The following is a 20029-nucleotide window of genomic DNA, read 5'->3' on the forward strand; positions in this document are numbered from 1 at the left end:
TTAATTTGGGTAATGCTGTGAACTGCTAAAAAGCACATTCTCTGCAGGAATTGGGTGTGGATATGATGTTACTAAGAAAGAGACATATGCATTGCAGTTTCACAAATTGCTTCATTTTCTTTATTTGGTTAGAATGTCTTTTTGGACTCCTTATGCTTTTTCGATTGGTGTGAATCTTTCCATACATTGTATTTTGTCCCTGTTTTTATCACCTACCATTATGTCTCAGTAAAAGAGCCAGGAGGCTCGAATCTCTTGAATATTCTGTACAGAATTTGGTGTTTACAATCAAAGCTCTCCTATCTGGGATTATCATGAGCAGCAGCTGGTCAGTTAAAATGGAAAAATGTAAAAAATGTTGCATTCCCATCTTAAACATTCTATTTTAGACTCAAACATATAAATGTGCATCTGTTTGCTAATTTCCGATGTAGGTCCCGAGAAGCGGTTTCTATGTAGGTTTTTGCACATAGACCATCCCTGTGTTGCGTGGTCTGCCTGGTTTTCAGTTTGGGTTGCTGTAAAGAGTTACAAGAACTTTAAGCTACTTGTGAACTATCTGAGTGAGAAGCCTTCCAGATTTTTGTGGTTTGCTTCTCAGTCCTTTGCCGTCTCTTCTACACACCTAATATAATGGCAGTTATTTTAGTATTTCACTTTTATTATTTCACATTATTCAAATGCTCGACTTCATTTTTTTTTTTTTTTTGGCAACAGATGTTAGCTCAGGGCAAATTTTTTTTTTTTTTTTTAGTTTTTTTTTTTTATTATTAATGTTATGATAGATTACAACCTTGTGAGATTTCAGTTGTACATTTTTGTTAGTCATGTTGTGGGTACACCTCTTCCCCCTTTGTGCCCTCCCCCCACCCCCCCTTTTCCCTGGTAACCACCGATCTGATCTCCTTATCAATATACTAACTTCCACCTATGAGTGGAGTCATATAGAGTTCGTCTTTCTCTGACTGGCTTATTTCGCTTAACATAATACCCTCGAGGTCCATCCACGTTGTTGTGAATGGGCCAATTTTGTCTTTTTTAACTTCATTTTTATAGAAATATTGCTTTTTCTGAACTCATATTTTGTGTGTTTATATGCAATTTACTATGTTTATTTTATTTTATTTTTTTGGGGGGGGGAAATTAGCCCTGAGCTAACATCTGCTGCCAATCCTCCTCTTTTTGCTGAGAAAGACTGGCTCTGAGCTAACATCCGTGCCCATCTTCCTCTGCTTTCTATGTGGGACGCCTCCCACAGCATGGCTTGCCAAGTGGTGCCATGTCTGCACCTGGGATCCGAACCGGCGAAACCTGGGCCACCGAAGTGGAATGTGCGCACTTAACTGCTGTGCCACTGGGCCGGCCTGTATTTTATTTTTTTAAAACTTTTTCTTTTAAGATTTTATTTATTTATTTATTTATTTATCCATCCTTCTCCTCAAAGCCCCGCAGTACATAGTTGTATATTTTAGTTGTGGGTCCTTCTAGTTGTGGCATGTGAGACATCACCTCAGCATGGCTTGATGAGTGGTGCTAGGTCAGCTCCCAGGATCTGAACCAGTGAAACCCTGGGCTGCCAGAGTGGAGTGTGCCAACTAAACCACTTGGCCACAGGGTCAGCCCCTACTATGTGTTTATGTATAATTAAATTGAATTATAAGAACAATTGTCATCAATAGGTTAGGAGTAAACACATCAGACCCTAGTGAACGATACAGTGTGGTTAGTGGGAGCAGATCACTGCTTCTCAACCTGTACATCGTGAAGGGCTAGTCTTTTTTATTTTCAATCTGTCGTGGACCTGATTTGTATAAGTGATAGAAAAAGAAGAAATAAAAGAGACATACAAAATACAAGCCTTAATTTTTAACTTAGTTTTAGAAACCACAAATGAAATTATGTTTTTATTTAATTTAATCAGTAAAGATAATCAGAACAAACTTATTATAGGGAAAAAAGAAAACAATTACAAAATCTGTGTTCTTCAAAAGTGTGCATATAGGCAATTCACATAAAGAATCACTTTTACTCTTGTTAATTTGTTATTCCAGTTATAATTAAACAAAAGTTATGAGTGAAATGGTGATTTCCCCATATTAAATACCTCTATGTATACTTTTAACAAAAACCATATTTATAACAATATTTAAGGGTTTTGATGTCACAGGTGAACTTCTTTCTTATTAATCTGCCTGCTCTAGATTGGATTGGTGACAGCTTATCTTACAGCTAATGTATAATGTATATCTAAACTGTTTAGGGGTTTTTTGATTCTTTTTTTGGTGAGGAAGATTAGCCCTGAGCTAACATCTGTTGCCAGTCTTCCTCTTTTTTTTTCTCCCCAAAGCTCCAGTACATAGTTGCATATCCTAGTTGTAAGTTGTCCTAGTTCTTCCACGTGGGATGCCACCACAGCATAGCTTGGTGAGTGGTGTGTAGGTCTGTGCCCAGGATCCAAACCGGCGAACCCTGTGCCACTGAAATGGAGCGCACAAACTTAACCACTCAGCCCTGTGGCTGACCCCTATAGTTTTGTTTTAATAACACCCATTGGAGAGGAACTGGTCTTACAGAAGGATGTTGATGAGAATGAAAAAAGATTTTAAAACAGTTTCAGCAAGCTCATTTTTCTCTTTTCTCCAAAATGAAGCAGATGATGCTGCTGTGTCAAAATTCACCTTCAATCCTTCCTCAGTTGCCAATTCTAGGAATTTATCCTTTAAATTTGTGGTCAAATTTAAATGATCTTTTGGTGAAAGAAATGGATTCTGTATTTTAATACTCTTATGTTACAGTTGACAGAGTAACCGTAAACTACACTTGTGGTCACATGGTTCTACGACGCTTGATTAGGAGGCAGCTGGTGCCATGCACAACTCACCTTGTAAGATCAACAGCACCAGAACTGGTCAGTGAGACGGGTCTGCTATTCCTGCACTTAGACGTTGCCACCATGTCTAATGGCTACACATGTCTCTGGCCACTCTCCATTTCCCGGGCACCTGGTAACAGACAGTTTGCAGACTGGCATCTGTTTCTGAACCACTCTCTGAGAAGCCCTGTGCTCAGGTAGCATCTCCTGCTAGTTGTGAGTTGCTGATGTGCTCAAGCATCTGTCATTATTGCTCTGCTGAGGGAGTGGGATGTGCTGGTTAATTTGGCAAAGAGATCAAACAGAGATCAGTTAAGAGAGCCCCTCTGTATAAACACTTTTTTTCCTGGGGAGAATGTTCTTAGCTTTCATGAGATTCAAAGTATCAGATGTATGTGTGTGCCTATTTGTATGTATTATCTATCTGTTTGTTCCATGATTGTGAAGATAGAGAGCATGCTTTTATCTGAAAGAGTTCAGGGCGTGCCACCCCAAAATATGTTGTGTTGGTATATTGGTTATTTTAAACCGAAGGCACTTGACAAACAGCAAATACCACTAGAGCCCTTCTCTGAACTCCCCTTATCTACCTAAAAAGAGATCCTCCAAAAGGAATTCGGTTGACATAAAGACCCTCCCCGTGAATTTCACCAACCAGAGAAGATTGACTCTTCACACACACCACACCCAGACAGACTTTATAACAAATTAGCATACCCCCCATCTATTCTTCTAAGATTCCATTCATCTTTCCTAAAAATCTTGTACTCTCCCCTGAGAGCCCAACTTCCCTCCCCACCCCCCCCTGCCCCCCGTTAAGATGGTATATAAGCTCTCCAATCTCACCCCTTTTTTGGGTATTCACTTTGTGTGTGTGATGTCCCTGTGCATGTAATATTAAAAATTAATAAATTTGTATACCTTTTCTCCTGTTAATCTGCCTGTTGTCGGTTTATTTCACAGACCCAGCTATCAAACCTAGGAGGGTAGAAGGAAAGTCTGTCCTCCCCTACATGCCCCTCTTTGAATTACCCCCTGGGCTTTGCATGTAGCTGGCAGGTATTGCCGCATATAATACATATGTCTGGAATGTAGCCATTTCAGTGGAGACATTTATGGAGCCATGTTCTCTAAAGTGTGTTTTTTCCTACGGAAACATCACACTCTTGAATTCTCATTTCTCCTTTGGTCAATAGGAATCTGTCTGGTTATCCCCTAAGAAATCTCAGTGTTTGGTCCCTGTTTTCCTTTGCCTGAATATATTGCCTGGGCCCAAAAGAATTTAGCTGCTGTTACAGTGAAACATATCCTGAAAAAATGATCAATTTGGGCATTTCAATCCTCTATTTTTTTCTTTATTGAGGTAACATTGGTTTATAATACTTTATAAATTTCAGGTGTTCATCATTATATTTCGACTTCTGTATAGACCACATCGTGTTTACCACCAAAAGTCTAGTTTCTATGCGTGGTCACTGTACAAATGTCCCCTTTACCCTTTGCCTTCCTTCAATCCTGCATTTTTATCTTTTAACTAAATTAGAATTTTATTTTTTTAAATTTTTTTTCCTTTTTCTCCCAAAGCCCCCCGGTACATAGTTGTGTATTTTTAGTTGCGGGTGCTTCTGGTTGTGGCGTGTGGGATGATGATGAGCGGGGCCATGTCCGCGCCCGGGATTCGAACTGGTGAAACCCTGGGCTGCCAAAGCAGAGCGCGTGAACTTCACTACTCGGCCACGGGGCCAGCCCCTAAATTACAATTTTAAATGATTTTAAATCCTCCTGTGAACAAGGACAACTTGGACAGCTGTGATTTATCCTGCTTTTATTTGTTCATTATTGAAATAGAAGCAAGTTTTTTTATGTTTTTAAAGCAAATGAAATTTTAGCCATTGTTGAAACTCATTTTCATGAAAGTTATTAGTCGTCTTTGGTGTTTGAAAAGGACGCAATCGTCCTTGTGGTAATCACCAGGATTTTGAAAGGGAAGGCGCCAATGAAGGCTGCAGAGGGAAGTGAAAATGGACTGATGATGTGTATAGATTTATCTCTGAGTAAAAAAAGTGCAGTGTTAATTTTAGAAGCATTTCCTTTCTTGATGTTATACCTTGCAATTTGAAGTTTTTCAGTATCCTAAAAGTGCTGACTTGATAGTCAAAAAGTATCATTGGAAAATGACAACTTGGCATCTTTTGCCAGGCTTTTCCCCTCTCCATCAGGGGAAAGAAAAAGCAGTGGTAAATTTCAAGCATATTTAGAATCAAGTCATTTTGACGTAATTTAATAGCTATTATGCATTGAGTGCTTACCATATCCATATACTTGATGTACATACGTTATTTCATTTAATCCTTGAGATAAGCTGAGGATTTGACCAGGATTATCCAGCCCCACGTCTGGAATGCAAAGCACTGTGCTAGGCATTGGGATGTGGTGGTTTGCAAACCAGACTTAGTCCCTGCCCTCTGGATGCTCTTAATCTGGTGGCGGAGACCAAGAGCCTTACAAATATGTCATTAGAAATGGTGGTGGGTTCTGTGAAGAGAAATTATAGGGTGCTGTGAGAACATAAAGGGTGCTCATCCAGTCCACAAGGTTGGTCAGGGAGGGCTTTCCTGATTAAGTGCTCTTTAAGCTGAAACCTGAATAAATATTGGTGAGTGGAAGTCAGCTAGGCTGAAGCATGGGTGTGTGGCGTGGCATGGGAAGACTTCTAGACAAAGAGCACAATTTGCATTGTCTTTGAAGTGATGATCCAAGTTGACTGAGGGGCTGTAGTGTGCATGGGAGAGGTGGAGCAGCGGGCAGGGGCCAGGACACCGGGCCAGGACCAGGATTTTGGTCTTTATTTGAAATGCAATGGGAGGCTATTTAAGAGTTTTAGGTTGGGGAAAGACATGAATAGATTTATGTTTTATGGGAATCATTCTGGATCACTTTGGATACAGGTCCTCGTGAAGTCTTATAAAAAGGTTACTCAAGGGGCCTGCCCAGTGGCGGAGTGGTTAAGTTCATGCACTCTGCTTTGGCAGCCTGGGGTTCACAGGTTTGGATCCTGGGTGTGGACCTATACACCGCTCATCAAGCCGTGCTGTGGCAGTGTCCCACATACAAAAGAGAGGAAGACTGCCACAGATGTTAGCTCAGGGCCAATCTGGCTCACACAGACACCCAAAAGGTCACTCAACTCAAACAATCTGCTAAACCTTTGCTAAGTTGGGTATGAGTTTGGCTTTTGACCCTTGGGTATTTTGACCTCCATAATCCTGTTTATTCACGGAGGTTCAAAGTTTGCTGCTGATGCCTCCCCCTGCTTGACAAGGTACCTAGAGTGCATTCTTTCTGTTGGAGCTGTCTGTTATCTTTGCAAGAAGCTGTGGAACAATAACTATGGGTGTTACAGGCTTGCAGAATGGTTGTTGGTTGGGCAGGGCCCACTGGGCAAGTAGCCCTTTATCACCATAGTCTGGGGTCTGGCTCTCAGCTTTGATAACCTGGAAAATCAGTTCTTTTCTCAGTATACCTGTAAAGTGGTTGGACTATGGTGGTCAGGTTCTTGTTAACCCACCACAAGAGATTCATGTAAACTAAAATACCAGATGGTTAACGTCAGAGTGAAGACTAGAGCCTTAAAGGGGTCTGGACATGAGTTCTGAAGGGGAACCTACACAGGAAGCCAAATGAGACTCTGACGTCCTGCGTTGGTTAGATCTCCATAAGGGCCATCTCTACAGAGGGGACTGGATGCTTTAGTCAACTGGACATTAATAGACATTGAACAGATTCTTGCTCTTTGGGTTTCCTTTTTGTTGATCTGTAGCCTTCTTTGTCTATTTTAAAATTTTTATTGTTTTTAACTTTTTATTTTGAAATAATTTCAGGCTTTCAAAAAGGTAGTGAAAATAACACAAAGAATTCCCTTACATTCTTTACCCAGATTTTCTAAACATTAATATCTTACATAATCACTGTGTAATGACCAGAATCAGGAAGTAAACATTGAATTAATGCTGTACTCCGGAGACCTTATTCAAATTTTGCCTGTTAATATCCCATTATTGTTCTTTTTCTGGTCTTGGATCCAATCCAGGATTACATGTTGCATTCAGTTGTCACAGTGCCCTAGTCTTCTTGGCATGGAACAATGCCTCACCCTTTTTTTGTCTTCCGTAACCTTGACACTCCTGAAGAGTACTGGCCAGTCATTTTGTACAATGCCCCTCGGTTTGGGTTTGTTGACTGTTTCCTCGTGACTGAATAAAGGTTATGCATTTTGTTAAGAATATTGTGGAAGTGATGTGTGCTTCTCAGGGCATCATGTCCCTCTTCTCTGTTTTTAACCATCGTGTAATTTCCTTGTTCTTCCTTCCACATGGATATGATAGAGTTAACTAGGCTCCAGCTTCTCAAACTTGAGATAGTATTGACCTCTGAGACCCTGTCTGGGGCACCACAGCTTAAGAAACACTGGAGTGAAATGCTCTCATTTTAAGTGATCTTGGTGCCAACGTGCTTATAATGCGAATGTAGGAATTGAGATTATAGGACTGTAAAAAGATTGGCATCTGGATGACCTTGGATATGCTTATATTATTAGATATTAACTTAAAAAATCCTTATAAAAATAGAAAAAGAAATAGAAGGTTTCTAAATCTCAGACTCCTGGGGAAAATGTCCCTGGACCCCTTAGTTAGGGAAGCTTTGGCAAAGGCTCTGGCCTCCCCCGAAATTGCCTCACTCACGAGAGAGGGTACCATCAATTAAGGGATTTGGGAGATATCCCTGGTCTTGAACTGGTTATCTAGGGTGGCTGTTTCCCCCCGGTGCCTATTCACCTCATCTGTTACACGTGGACTTTTAACTTAGAATAACCTCATTATGTTTTATGATTGTTTTAGATTAATAAAACAGAAATAAAACGAATCAACATTTTTCTTAAATTTCATTCTTCATTCTTTCCTAATTCCTTCCATTTATAGTTTTTATCTTTACTTTTTAAAAAAACCTACAGTAATATTTTCTTTTCTTTTTTTTTCCTCTTCATTTTTGGCTTTTCTCCCTGGCAAAATACTATAAAAATAAATCAGCTAATTTTTAGCATAACTACAGTGAAAGCCAGCGGTTGAAGTGATTGCAGTTTGGAAAATGTTAGATGAAGGCACTTTAGAAGAAAGATTTCACCACATCAAAGGCTGCTGCTTTGAAATAACTCGTGTTTCTTTCCCACCTCTAAATTGTTGTTTTTCCATTTCTCCTTTTTGGAAGCTTGAGTATGCAAAGCTTTGACAACAATTTAGGAAAATGAAATCACTGCCCACTGTGTGTGTGACATTTGCTTGAAGAGAATTCGTTTGGCCAAAAATTGGCAGTTGTCGAAATGGGTGAGACAATGAAATGTTTGCAGGGGTTCATTGTTTAAAGGAAGGAAATCCATCAAGGTGGCCATTTAATTACAGGACTGTGAAAAGCCTGTATCTGATTATATGCCTTTGAATGGATGTTTTCTTCTTCACTTTTATGTAGAGTTTTATGTAGTGATTGGAATTCTTGGTACCTTTGCCTGTGCTATATCTTATCTCCTTCTCTCACCTTACGTTGGGCTGGTAGGACTTAGTTTCCTGTATTAGGTAGAATAGTTTCTCTTGTAAATGGCAGAAAATTAAACTCAAACAGATTTTTTTTTTTAAGGTTCGCACTGAGCTAATAACTGTTGCCAATCTTCCTTTTTTTTTTTCCTACTTCTTCTCTCCAAAGCTCCCCCAGTACATAGTTGTGTATTGTAGTTGTGAGTGCCTCTGGTTGTGGCATGTGGGACGCCGCCTCAGTATGGCCTGATGAGCAGTGCCATGTCTGTGCCCAGGATCCGAACCGGGGTAACCCTGGGCCGCCGAAGCAGAGCATGCGAACTTAACCACTCGTCCACAGGGCCGGCCCCTCAAACAGGTTTAAACAACAGAGGGTATCTCTTGGTTCACCTAACTAAAAAGTAAAGCTTAGAGTCAGGCTTTCAGATGGTTTGATCGGGGCTGTGCTTCCACTTTAGGCCAGTGCTTCTCAACCATCTGAGGAAAGGAACTTTTTAAAGTTTCTAAATCCGGGCTGACCAATACTTTTATAAAATACAATACAAATGAATTGCTGGAAAAATGAAATTTAAAAAGACAAATATGAACCCTGGATTTTTAATTATTCAGTTCTATGGATGTAAAATTATTCTGTCAGATTGCTATAAATGTTTCTAAACATGCTTATTCTCAATTTCTGTCCTGACCTTTTCTAGACCCTTACAGGCCAGTGGGAAGCCCTGCTTTGGTGCTGGCCTCTTCTGGCCAGCTTCTTTTGTAGTGTGGTTCTCCTCAAGGTGGCAAAGTGGATGTCAGTAGCTTCCAGAATGATGTGTATCTTTGAGTTTTCCCAAATGTTGTTCAGAAATCTTGAGCCTCATCCTGGTTGAACCAGCTCAAAGCCCTTCCCACTGATCATGTGAATGCCACTGGCTCCCTCTTCCTATTCTTTGTCCATTCTTTCTTTCCGTTTTTTTTTTAATATATACAAAACTTTTTATTATTTTTATTTTTATTTATTTATTTATTTTTGGGGAAGATTAGCCCTGATCTAAAATCTGCTGTCAATCCTCCTCTTTTTGCTGAGGAAGCCTGGCCCTGAGCTAACATCCGTGCCCATCTTCCTCCACTTTATATGTGGGACGCCTACCACAGCATGGCTTGCCAAGTAGTGCCATGTCAGCACCCAGGATCTGAACCAGCGAACCCCGGGCTGCAGAGAAGCAGAACGTGCACACTTAACCACTGCGCCACCAGGCCGGCCCCTGTCCATTCTTGAACTACTAACTATTAGAAGGAATACGGGAACCTAGGGATGGGGAGGCAGTCTCAAACCACGTGCCTGCCATACAGTGCTGGGGAGACCCCAGTGATAAAAAGACTAATAGCCACACTTGTATGGTGCTTTACATTTTACATTTGATCTAGGGTATAATGAAAAACAGATATTAGGTCTTTGTTCTAGGTTTCTGGAGCACAGAGCTCCTAAAACCCTTGGAGTCTCCTACGTGTTAAGAGTGTCTTTTGTATGCTAATGAGATGAGTCCTGGCCTGAGAGCACTGCTGGGTGACTTCAGGATGAGGGCTGCTCTCCGGAAAGACCAAGCCATGGTTAGAGAGTTGGAACTTTCAGCCCCACCCTGGACTCCAGGGGAGAGGAGAGGGTCTGGAGATTGAGTTCATCAGCAATGACCAATGACTTAGTCGTCATGTTTAGATAATGACGCCTCACTAAAGACCCCTAAATGACTGGGATTGGAGAGCTCCCACGTTGGTGAACATATCAAGGTGCTGGGAGGCTGGAGTGCTGTGAGAGGGCGTGGAAGCCCTGCACCCCTGCCCCCTGTGCCTTGCCATGTACAGCTCTTTCATTTGGCTGTTCTGGAGTTGTATCCTTTATGATAAACTGTTAAATGTAAACAAAGTGTTTTCCTGAGTTCTGTGAGCTATTATAGTGAATCTGAGGGGCGGGGGTTGTGGGAACCCCTGAATTTGTAGCCAAGACAGATAGGATACAGGTAACCTGGGGACCTGATGCTTGTGATGGGCATCTGAAGTGAGAGCAGTCTTGTAGGACTGAGCCCTTCAACCTGTGGAGTCTGATGCTCCCTCTAGGCAGTTAGTGTTAGAATTGAACTGAATTGTAGAACATCCAGTTGGAGTGAGAGGATCAGAGAGTCACAGATAGTCTTTACAGCATCCCGGAGAGATGGGTACTAATATGGCCCTGGTGTACACTGAGGAAACAGAGAAGTGATTGCCTAACGTTACGCAGCTAAAAATTGCACACCTGGGGTTCTTTGGATTCTAAAGCTCAAATTGTCTTCCTTTACAGGAGTGTGTTGCAGACATCTCAGATGGTCAAATAAAATATAAAATAATGGATAATTTTGTAAGGGAAGTGTTAGGGATTTAACGGTTTAGAGAAATGGTTTATTCTGATAGTGAAACTTTCTGCAAATGGGGCTGAAGGGAAAATATATCCACTTAAAATCTTTCGTAAAGTAAGACTTAAAAAGGAAAAAGAAAATCCAGAATTAGTCCCAGAAGGTGGGCATTATGTTAAGCTTGATATGTACTTGAACACCCGGATTTAGTCTAGTCCTCTAAAAATAGCCATGTTTTAGGGGACCACTTAGGAATATTCCTAAGTGAAAAGAATCAACTTCTGAGTTACAACCTTCTGCTGATTCTAAAACATCTGGAATTTACTTTTTGTGCTTATGTTAAAGCTGGTGTGATACAGGATTTGAAATTCAGAGGATGAAATAGCTGTTTTGGTTATTTAAAGGTTAACGTTTAAGGAGAAGTGGTATTATTTCACTTTTTCAGACAATCTACAAGCTATAGAATTTTTTTGTTTCGTTTTTTTTTAAAGGGATTTATCATCACAGAAAGTAGCTATTGAGTACTTAATTGGGTTTGTACTGTCTGGTACAAAGAGAAACTATTGTGTTCTCTTAACTGGATAAAGGAGAATTATGTACCTTGAGGTCTTCTCTAAGTCAGAGGAGCCTTCCATTGCCCTGTGTCAGTGTCTTGGAAATTTGCAATCCCAAACTACTGATTATGATTTGTGTGTACATTCGAAATCAATTGTGTATTCAGAGACTGAGATTGTAATGTAAACACTTGCTTACCTTTTATCCTTAGAGAAGTATATAGAGCCTTTTAGAACTTTTCTTCATAATTCATTTCCTTCCTCCTATGTCCCCTGTCTTTGAAACATTAGAGAATGTTTATATTTGATATGGATTTTAATACAAAGTTATGGAAGTATGTAACTTGGGGTACTATAGAATTAATGCCTCTTTTCCTCAAGAAAATCACCTCCGTTCTCTCAAAGCTGCAAATCAGCTTTTCCTATCTACTCTTCCTGCCTTCTGGCCCCAGGTATTCAGTTGACAAATCATGTCACTGCCTTTTCTCTTTGGTCATTCTCATTGGCCTAGTTCAGGACGCCATGAGCTGGATTATTGAAATCCAAACTGGATTCCCCACCTCTAATACTCTCAATGCTACTGCTACGTCTCCATAGTACAGATCTAGTGTCACTCCCTTATTCAGATATGCTTGATGCTTCTCAAATCCCCAGCAGATATTCAGAATCTTTCATTACCAAACTCTTTTCCTACAAAATCTTTTACCGTCTGCACTGCTGTCAATTTAAAATATGTTAGAAACATTCCCACCTGGCTAAAATTACCCAAGCTGTCGTCTATGTTATATTGCCCTTTGCTTCGTATGGGCCCAAACCATCTTTTTCAAAGTCTAGCTTAGGTCCCACTTCATCCTTGAATTTCTTTGGGAGCCTTCTCAGATAGTTCTCATTTGTCCTACTTGAATTAACATTATGGCATTTATCACTCTCATTGGATTGTGTGTCTTCCCAGAGATAGGAATCATGTCTTATTTACCTTGAAATTGCATCAGGCTTGCCCTTATGGACATTTTGTAGACAGTTGTCAAATTGAATCAACAATTAAATGGAATTCATTCTTTTAAAACAGAAGGAGGGAGAGAGGGAGGGAAAGAGGGGGAGAGAGATTGCACATGGTTGAGCCTTTATGCAAGGTACAGTGCCGAGCATTGTGGGGAGATAAAAAGAAAACTCAGCAAAACCACACGATGGGAAACCCTATAGGACAACCGACCTCATTTCTTCAGTGAGTAAATTGTTAGGAAAAAAAAAAAAAGATGGAGATGAATAGGGGACCTAGAGATTGAAAGAGATTTAAGGAATATATCAACCAGTTGCAGTGTATAGACTTTATATGGCTTCTGATTCAAACTGCAAAAAACATAAGACATTTGGGGAAATTTGAGCACTGATCAGATAACTGATTTTAAGAAATTATGATTATGAATTTATTCGGAAATTATACTTCCACGTCCCTTTGCTTTTTCTGTAGCTTCTGAGGCACTTTATGGCTCATGGAAATTTCCTAATAACAGGGAAAGTAATATCTCTATAAAACTTGACGGATTGCATAGCAATTTTAGTGTGATAATGCTAGTGTGTTTATGCTTTTAAAGTATTCTTATTTTTAAGAGATACGTTCTGAAATATTTGCGAATGAAAGGATGTGATGTCCGGCATTTAAGTCCAAACAACCTGGTGTTGGCAGATAGTGGTGGAGGGGGTAGAGAAGTAGGGTGGGTATGGAGATAAAAAAGATTGGCTGTGAGTTGGTAATCCTTGAAGCTGGATGATGGCTATATGGGGATTCATTCATTCTTTCTACTTTTTTTGTGTTTGAAAGTATCTATGATAAAAGATACAGAATGAAATGAAGGATAAGACATGGGTCTTGTTTTTAAAAAATTGAAAGAACATGAAACTGGAATCTGGGAGGCTTAGATTCTAGCCCTGGCTTTTAAGTACCTGAATGACTTGGAGTCACTCCTTCAACATTTCTGGGCCTCGCATACACTCTCCTGAGTAAGTGAGTTCACTGGGTTGAGTCTTCATTGTCAGTGATGGCCTGGAATGTCGTCCTTTTGAAAGAGACTTCGGGCTTTCAATCAGGGAGAAAGATTCTAGAATCAAGGAGCAATGTCTGTGAAGGGCATGGTTTCACTCAAGCTGTGTATTTGCCAGATCCTAGTTCCAAACTTGTTGCCTCCTTTTCCCCAGGGGAACTGGCAGCGTTCTGTGTAATACACGTTGTCAGTTCAAGTTGATAGAATTTCAGCCAAAGAACAAAGCAGCATCATGTAATTAGCTGGGTAGTCTTATCCTTGAAGTTAATGCGGCATGTGTAGTGGTTAAAGAGCCAGGCTCAAATCCCACCTTCACCACAAGCTATGTCGCCTGCACAAGTTACTTAACCCACCTTCCTTGGAGGGTTGTTGTGAGGATTAAGTGAGCTAATATATGCCACATACTTTGAACAGCGTCTGGCACATGGTAACGGCTCAGTAAATGGTAGATATAATTTTCATCGGCTCCATTAGTTTTGTTTATATTTTGGATTTCCCGTTCTTATAGGCTAGTTGAGGCTTAAAGATGTTTGTCATCCTCAGTTTCTTCCTTCCCTCCTCCCTCCCTCCCTCTCTTCGAGTTAGAAGCCCATTGGAGAGGTCCCCACCGTCCGTGGGAGGTGAGAGGGAGACCAAGGTAATCAGGAAGGGAGTTAGTGACCAGAACTTGCCCCTAAGAGGTCATCCTCTCTGCCCTTCACTTGCATGCAGATGGTTCGAGTTGCTGAGGGATGCCTGAAGTGCCATAGCCAGGACCGCTGTGGAGCCCCCTCTGGAATCCAGTCTCCTGACTGCTGGGTGTTTTTGTGGCCAGGTTCAGCCTCCTGAAGTCTCCTTTGGCTTCTTAGTTGCTGACTGGGGTGCAGTGTGGAGAGAAAAATTTTCTCGGTCTGTCTGGTCTATCTGGTATTAAAAAAATCATCCCCTCCGTTGAGAAGGAATGTCTGGTACTGCTCGAGCATTTGCAGGGAGGGGAAGTGGGAGGAAGTGTGGTGTTCCTCAGCACTGACTAATCGCTTGAGCAGCTGGGCTTCTGTCATTTCCTCTCTAGGGCCTGGTGATCTCAGGCCCTTGGCCTCTTGGTCCAGGCAGCAGCACCTGTGAGGTCCCCACCCCTAGCCAGCTTCCTTACAGCCAGCTTGACTTGGGCCCTGGATCATTGTCTTACAGTCGCTTGATCACCTCCTCGTAGTTGTTTTTCATCCTTGACATTTCCCAATGAATAGCATTGTTTCTCCAGCATCCACAAAGCAGCATCCTGTGATTTCTTTTTGTTTTTTTTTCCACCCTTAAGCCTCGTGCCTTCCTCCTTAATGTTATTTCTTGATTGCGTTCATTTTCTTTGGATGCTTCTATTTGTTTTCTATTCATTAAGCTGAAAATAGGTTTACAAGCTTCTCTTATTTATTCCAGGGATGAGATTCCAGTTTATAGATTATCCACATCCCTTTGCTTTTTCTGCAGCTTCTGCGGCACTTTATGGCTCATGGAAATTTCCTAATGACAGGGAAAGTAATAGCTCTATAAGACTTGACAGATTACATAGCAATTTTATAGACAAAATGGCATACCAGACTTAAGAGTTGGAAAGGTAGATTTTATCCTGGGTTTGAGTTTCCATTCACAAATTGGGAGTCTTTGGACAAGATATTTTTACCTTTTCTTTTACTTCAGTTTTCTTAATCTGGAAAATGAGAATGAAAATACCCATCTCTAAGGGTTGTTGAGAGACGATGTGTTCTTGGCACTAAGTTCAATAAATCTTAGCTAATATTGCTGTGGATAGTGTGACCTTATTTGAGCTTCATAGTAAAGTAGCTTTTTTGTGGTAGATTGAGTCATTTTCTTCATTTTTATCTGCCTCTTTCTATTAATTAATCTGGTCCTTTCCTTTTCATCCTTTCTTTTGCCTATTAAGAAATAAAACAGAGATTGAAGCCTAACACATTTTTGCTGTATAGATGGGGCATTGGGGCTTGGTGAATTTGAGATTTGCCCTGAAACCCTCTCCAGGAGGAGGAGGTGAAGGGTGAGCGGAGGACTCCTTCCTGCATCTTTAAACTTCGACTTCTTCCTGGTTCAGCACAACCTGAGAAGACCTGAGGATGGGGTGGGGTGTGTGTGTGAAGCTCCTCCTTCAGACCAGTTTTTCATCGCCCTTGAACTATGTCCAGGGTTCCTGAGCTCAGGTGATGGGCCAGGAGGCAAGATGGTGCAGTGGGCAGACCCCTGGGGTGGAATCTCGGCTCTGCTCTGGAACTCTCTACTCCTCAGTTTCTTCCTTTGTATGGTAACTGTGCTATGGGGCGATCTTGAGGAACAGGACATATATATAAAGGGCTTGGTACATTGTAAGTGCTCAGCCAATGTTAGTTCCTTTTTTAGTTTAAAGTGTAGTTCTGGGGGCTGGCCTGGTGGCACAGAGGTTAAGCTCGCATAATTCCACTTCTTGGCGGCCCGGGGTTTGCTGGTTCCGATTCCGGATGTGGACATGGCACTGCTTGGCAAAAGCCATGCTGTGGTAGGCGTCCCACATATAAAGTAGAGGAAGATGTGCACAGGTGTTAGCTCAGGGCCAGTCTTCCTCAGCAAAAAGAGGAGGATTGGCAGTAGTTAGCTCAGGCCTACCTAATCTTCCTCAAAAAAAAAATGTAGTTCTGATTTGTGTGATGGAAAGCTCCTAAAGGAATTTCAGGTGGCAGCAAACGGGTTGCAGAGGCATTTTTGTGGGCAGTGGTACCCTCGAAACACCCATGAACTCTCCCCACCCTGACAAGAGAGGCTGATCTTGCAGATTTGAGACTTGCTTTCAGCCAATGCTTCTTACCTCCAGGTGGGCATTAGGGTGACATTGCTTTGTCAAAGTACACACCTGGGCTCCAAACCAGACCTGCCGCCCAGAGACATGTACCTTTTGCTCCTGGTGTCACCCTGGCTTAGAACCACTGCTTTAGATAAACCAGAATGACTTTCTGGTGTCTCTAGAATGCAATTTAATTTAAAGAACTTTAGTTGGAGTGTAGCCTCTTAGGGACACAGCAGTCTTTTTCTGGGAAGAGAGTGTGCTCTTGTACACTCAGCCTCATTAATGAGAATTGCGGGTAATGCTTTCGTAGTAATAATAATAGCTAGCTTAAGCACTATTACATATATTAACCCATTCAATTCTCACAGCAGCCCTACGAGTCAGGTGCTGTCTGTCGGGGAAGTGGGAGACTTCCTCACCCCTTTTCCTTAAGGTTCTTATGGCTGGTCAAATTGATGAGGATTTTTAGGCTGGTTAATTTTAAAACGGTTTATGATGAGGATTTTTAGGCTGGTTACTTTTAAAACTACAGATGAGAAGCAGGCTCCAAGGAGTGGAATTTGCTTGTCCCTTTGTTGGGAAATATTTACATTTCTAAGGGAAACCTCTATCTGTGAAGATGCCTCCCTCTCTGTGCCAGGAAGAAGGGGCATGGGCTTATCTCTAGAAACTCTTAATCAATGCCAGAGGCAAGGACTTAAGTTGTTTACTGTCTGGCAACCTCATGTAACTGAGCCCCCCCCCCCCCCCCAAATCCTCCTTTGTTTTTAGCTGAGGATAATATTCAAGCGGTGACTTCTGCCATTTACTCAATCCGGTTTGATTCTTATCTAAAAGTTGTGGGACCGCCAAATGGACGGACCCTACAGGCACTGATACCATTTTAACTTTTTTACATATTCTTTGTCTTGTAAAGAGATAACTCACATACCTATGCCTTAAATTTAGCCTTACTCTTCACCCATGTTGGCAGCAGAAGCAGCAGCAGCAACATACCGGCAGCAGCTCTGCCTGCCCATGGGTCCTGTCCCCATGCTATTCTATTCTCTAAATAAAAGAGCACTACTGCCGGATCTTAAGAGTCTAAGAAATCTTTCTTTCGACTCCTCATCTCACCGACCCCGCATCAAAATCATTAAAAAGGCAGGTTAGCAGGAGAAAATCAAAGAAAGTTTAATAGCATGTATACATGGGGACAAACTCAGGGGAAACTGAATAACTCAGCCAACTGGCTGAGGCTGCCTGTTTAAGTATTGTCAGCTACAGACAAGGAGGATGTTGGGGGTAGTGGTTTGGGTCTTCAAAGGAAAGGAAGGCAACGCACATTGAAATGGAAAAGCAAATGTTTGGTAAGTAGAACTTTGGTAAAAGTGGGCTTAGCAAGGATCCTCCCAGTCTACCCAGAGTTATCTATGGTGATGACCTTTTCCTGGGGACAGGCCTTTATTTTAAATTTCTTTTAGGCAGTTAGGCAGTTAGGGGGGAAAGGTCGAATGTTCTTGCTGAGTCTGAGCCTTTGCTGTCTTCAGCTCAAAATAATCCACATAACAGAGTGGCGCATCTAGGGGCAGCCTGCCCTGAACCCCATCAAAGTCATTGTGCTCCTTCTGCATGCCATGGCCAAGGTCACGCAGCTAGGATGGGAGGGAGTCGGGGTTGGAACCAGGCAGCCTGGGTCTGGAGTCAGTGCCCTTGTCCCTCGGTTTACCATCTCTCAAGTACAGATAGGATTACCTTGGGAATGGGCTTTGGAGAGTGTAGCTCTTGCCCAAGGGCTGTGGAAATTTCGTAAGAACCAGTAGCTGCTTTCTCCACTGACCCTGTATTGTTTCTTGGCATTTCCTGGCCTGGTCCAGATTTTAAGAGGATTCATGTGTCAGAGCAGTTGTGTGTGCTGGCAGGTGGGGCTGGGGGTGGTAGAGCAAAGCTGCCTCCACATAGCCTCCTTCCTCTCTTCCACTTATTATCCAAGTGTTTGGGATTAGATTGCTCCAGGGGTGAAAATTTGGGGTCATTTCCTTGGCTTCTTTCTCTGTAGCTAAAATGATACACTAGGCGCCCTTTGAGCGTGGGTGGTCCTTTGAGAAGGCCTGAGGAGAATGGCTTTCATTTCATCTGTACTGGGGGAGAACAGAACCCTGCTCTGGATGGCCTGTGGGCTTGCAGCTTTAACAAGTCTGGTGTTAGATGGCGGTTTGAGGGGGCTTTCATGCAGGAATGCTTTGCAGCCAGAAACAGAGTGCCTGCTAGTCTGGGGAATACTTGCTTTAGACTGACCTGCCCAGACAGAAGATAAGCCTTGAGGCAAAGGCAGCAGGTGTGAAATAACAATAAAAGCAGCCACTTGCTGTGCTGGGCACTTTGCTCGGTCTTTTAGGATACTTTGTCCCTAATCCCCACTTCATCCAGAAGGTAGCTGCTGTGGTTTCCATTTTATAGAGGAGGAAAACGACTCAGAAAGTTAGACGATGAGTCTTAAGGTCACACAGATAATAGGTGATGCAGACAGGATTTGAACTTTTTTCTCTCAAACTCCAAAGCCCATGAACTTTCTGTAACACTTAGCCCCCGCTTCTGTGAAAGCAAGCTGTGGACTCAGCTTCACAACAGATAATAATTTGCAAATAAAAGTTTTCTTTCCTCCTATCAGGATTTAATTTTGGGTAAAATGAATAAAATAAACACTGCTAAATGTTGTCCTGAAATGAAAGAAGTAGAAAGAAATGAATGAATGAAGCTGGCCTGGTGATGGAGATAGAGAGCAGAGGGAGACCCCTCACCCAGTGTCCTCAGGAGCTCTGATAATTTTCTTCTAAATAAATCTGTCGGGGATTTTTCCTCGTTTTGTTAAAAATGATACAGCGTTTGGACCATGAAGTAGTGGTTTGTATGTTTAGCTGCATTTAATTCTTGACTTCTTTACTCTTGGTTTTTCTCCTCAATTAATTGTATCTCCCATTCCTCCCTTTTCTTTTTTCCCCACCTGTCCTTTCTAGTAGGTTTTACTTGCCAGTATTACCTGGCTTAAGGTGGATAATAGATATAATTTAAAAAGTTAAAATTTCTTTGAAAAGATCTGAGAAGAATTAATAAAGTGATATCTATCAATTTATAAATGACGAAAATATAGGGTGAGCATTCTAACAAATGTTAGAATACTTATGGCTCCATTTCTAGTTCAGACATTATAGATGTCCTGAGGAAACAAACACAGGGGGAAAATAAGATGTGATCATATTAATTAGGATTTGTCTTTTGTGGTTCAGATTTCCAGCTGGAGATGGAATTGCTCCTTAATTAAACAAATATGTCTTGAGGGCCTGAAATCTGCCAAACCCTGTGCTAGTCTGTGATTTCACTTATTCTTTGGGTGATAGTGCCATTTCTGCTTTGAGTTGATTTTAAGAATTCTTAGCAGCAGCTCTCACATAATTTATTAGGCCAGAGTTTAGGAATGTTACTCCACGAACGCCACTTTTCCACATGCTTGAAGGGTAACACCATGTCTGTCTGTTTGTCTCATCTGTCTGTGTCTTTAGGATTCTCTCTCGCTCTTCTTTCTTCCTTTCTCCTTCCTCCCTTTGTCTTACTTTCTTGATTAGATAGAAATAGTACCAGAATTAGTTTGTTTTAAAAAATTGAATAGATCAGTGTTTCCCATCAAGCGGCCTTCAGACTATCAGCATTGTAATCACTTGTACTTGCTAAAAATGCATATTCTTGTGCCCTGTTCCAGATCTGAATTTGAGAACAGTTGCTGAATTAGAGTTACATGTGGTCACTATGTCATTTTAAAACTATCAG

At 41.5% G+C, this 20029-nt stretch overlaps 1 protein-coding gene across 31 annotated transcripts in view; it reads left to right on the forward strand.

The window, feature by feature from the left end:
- Window positions 1–20029, forward strand: part of APBB2 (amyloid beta precursor protein binding family B member 2) — a 381357-nt gene that overhangs the window by 39861 nt on the left and 321467 nt on the right. The window lies entirely within an intron of this gene.

The sequence above is a fragment of the Equus caballus genome, chromosome 3, assembly GCF_041296265.1.
Source record: "Equus caballus isolate H_3958 breed thoroughbred chromosome 3, TB-T2T, whole genome shotgun sequence".
NCBI lineage: Eukaryota > Metazoa > Chordata > Mammalia > Perissodactyla > Equidae > Equus > Equus caballus.